This window comes from Echinops telfairi, unplaced genomic scaffold (genome assembly GCF_000313985.2).
Source record: "Echinops telfairi isolate 266 unplaced genomic scaffold, ASM31398v2 ScPeMD7_1;HRSCAF=3_1, whole genome shotgun sequence".
In the NCBI taxonomy this organism is placed as follows: domain Eukaryota; kingdom Metazoa; phylum Chordata; class Mammalia; order Afrosoricida; family Tenrecidae; genus Echinops; species Echinops telfairi.
Genome location: NW_022103897.1, coordinates 6,921,662 through 6,925,142, shown reverse-complemented (window position 1 = coordinate 6,925,142; position 3,481 = coordinate 6,921,662).

Sequence of the window (3,481 nt, the reverse complement as noted above, 5' to 3'; positions counted from 1 at the left end):
CTGCTAGATGTGCTATATTTTAATAGTCAATGGAGACAGACATGTGGGTTTATTCATAAAACAAAACATGTCTTGAATACAATTTCAAGATCCTATTTTGAATTAATATTTCTTCTGTAGTCATTCACTTGTACAAAGATGTAGGTAGAAGGTGTTTAGAACCGAAAATTTGGAATTAGGAAAAATTAGTCAACATAAAATTATCAAGCCCAAACCCAGAACTATCCTAACTGCAGTTCTGTTGATTCCAACTCACAGGGCTGTACAGAACATTGCAGAACTGCCCGAAGTATTTCCAAGGCTGAGAACATTTCTGGAAGCAGGCTGCCACATTGTTCCTCCTGAGGAGCAGTCGGTGGGCTATGAGCCCACCACTCTGAAATATGCACCACCAGTGCACCTAACAGCACCACAAGGTGCATCCGTAACGATCCAGACTCCTGAAAGAATGTGATACGGCTGCTAACAAGAGCGAACCAGAGCTGTACTTACTGATGAGGCAGGGTTTCTGAGAACAAAATAAGTTGTATTCATGTATATTATTTTTATGATTCATCTTATTGTGGGCTCTATATAATTTTTGTTATTATAACGATGGAGAAAATATGTGATAATTAGGTTTTGTCAACTTGTCGGGGCTAGGGTTCTCTAAGATATGGTTTTATGTAATGTAGTCAGTTCCATGATGGAACTTCTGTGACTAGCTAATCGGTGTTCAAAGACAGAGATGGGCTGCTGCCTCCTTGATCAGATCACAGGTTTGAAATGATATGATTGGAAAAGTGGTTAATGGGGGTGTGACCTGCTCCTATATAAATTGATGTATGCAGAAGATAGTTCTCCTGTTGCTGGTCTAGATCCTGCATCTGGCTCAAAGACCCAAAATATTGTCTGCTCCAGGAGCTTATCAGTCGCCTGCCATATTGCCGGCGACTGTGAATCTATTCGAATCTGTAACTGTGATCCAGAATTGCTGCCTGGTTTGTCTTCCTGCTTCCTGATGGTTCATTAGTCCTGGAAGCCATGTGAATCAGGAAAAGCTTGAAGTTCAGCATCTGACCCACAGACTTTATAACCAGAACCAGAATGGACTTATCCACTTATGTAACTTGTGGCCCATTTTCTTGGACACAAAATTTTTTCTTTCTTCTCTCTCTCTCTCTCTCCCTCCCTCTCCTACCACCCGCCTTCTGGTTTTGCATTTCTAATCATTGCTTTCACTTCTCTAGAGAATCGAGAAATGATACCACATTATTATCACAAGAGCAGTAACACAGTAGATTGGTATTATTTTAATATGGAATTTACTTTATAATCAGAAAAGGAAAATTAATCTCTTCTTTTGAAAAATGTCCCCACTTGGTATAACTAGTATAATTCTGAGCTACCATTGGGTACTTGGCTTTCAATATGTGAATTATAAAGTAATACTAAAAAAAGCCATTTCTATTGATGTTTATGGAAGAAAGGAGGAAATTCTTTGCCATGATAGAAGCCATTGAACTTCTGGCCTAGTGGGAAACTTAGCCACAGAAACAAAAATATTATCTTGAAAATGGGGAACATGAAAGGTTGGCAGGGATTGTGGCTTTTCTGGCTCATGTAGTCAACCCCAAGACTCTTCAGATGTCCTACCCAGCACACTCTCCGTGATAAACATTTTTCTTTCCAGTTTTAATTTTTTATAGCACTCAAGTTCTGAAATATCTATCATTGAAGTTGAAGACTGAATAATTCTTCAGCTCAGTAACTTAAGAACCCTAAAACACCTCTCCACCTTAGTTTCCTAGAGCTGCTGCAACACAAATACTACAAGTGGGCTTAAAGGCCAGGCATGTACTTTTCAGAGACTGGGAGGCTAAACAATCATGGTCAGGGCACTGGCCCTAGGGGAGGGCTCTCTTTGGTGACTGTTAGAAGGACCCTTACTTTTTTCATATTCTTCAGTGCCTCTGTTACCCGTTTCCTTAACACTTGGCCCATCTATCTCCCTCCAGTTTGTGCTGCTTCTGTATATATAAAATCTGTTGCTGTTAATGTGTTTTTAAGATAACTCCTATACTAAAATAGTCTTCTTACACAACAAAGAAAGCCCTAATTTCAACTAGGATTTTTCCATTGGTTTATGGGTTAAGATTATAATACATATTTTTGAGGGGAAAGTGACAAAATTCAAGATACAACCTGTATCTTCATTGCTTGTATTTTATTATTGTGTTGTATGGTTGAAAATAAGGAAGAACTTAGAGAATATGATATTGGCAATAAAAACAAAATGGAGATCATATGATAGAATTTTGAAAAAATCAACAATTTATGCATTGGAAATACCTTTTGTCAACAACATAAAGGATGACTCTACCTATGAACCTCATTGGGTGCAATACATAACAATGAAATTGATTACTTCTGTAGAAAGAGATGATGGATAAGCTTAATATCATCAATCAGGAAAAGGCCAGAGGTCAACTTCAGAACAGACCATCAATTACCCATATGAAAGTTCAAATTGAAGCTAAAGAAAAAAATAAAAAATTCTCTGAAAGTCAAAGTACAACTATACCACACCTGACTTTAGAGACCTGTTCACAATAGATTTGGTGCACTGAACACTAATGAACACAAGGACAAGAGGACTTATGGGATGACATCAATTAAGTGGGCTAGAATTTTCATCCTTCACAATTTATCCATATTTTGTTATTAACACGGCTGAATGTCTTTGCATAATTAATAAAACACAAGTAAATATCGTGCTGGTATTGTCTGCTTTCAGCTAAGATCCATCTGATGTCAGCAATAATATGCATAATTTCACATTCTCTTTTAAATCTGGCTTGAATTTTGCCAGCCCTTGGTCAATGTACTGCTGTACATAGATGAAGACCTACACATATACATTTGCATATACCGAGACAGCTGTCTGAACATACCAAGGGGAAACTTCATGGTTTACAATCAGGAAAGATGTGTTAGTGGTTTATCATTTCACCACACTTACTCAACTAGTATGATAAGCAAATAATTCAAGAAGCTGGATTACATGCATAGGAGTGCAGCATTAGATTTGCAAGAAGACATTAATGTGGGACGTACAGATAACACAGCCTTGTTTCCTGAAAGTGAAGATGTAAGCACTTTCTGATGAAGATTTAAAGCCTTAGAAACTCTCTTTCGGGTCGTTACTAGTAGGAACCAGTTCAACGACAATGACTGGGACGTGGATCAAAACCTACAGCCTTCGGTATGGATTACATCTCAACATAAAGAAAACAAATCCCTCATAACTGGGCCAATAAGTAACATCTTGATAAACAGAGAAAAGACTGAATTTGTCCAAGACTATTTTTTCTTAGTATGTCATTCAATACTCATGAAAGTAGCAGTAAAGATATCCAACTACAAATCATATTGGACAAATCTGCTACAAAACATCTCTTTAAAGGATAAAAAAGCAATGATGTCTCATTGAGGATTAAGG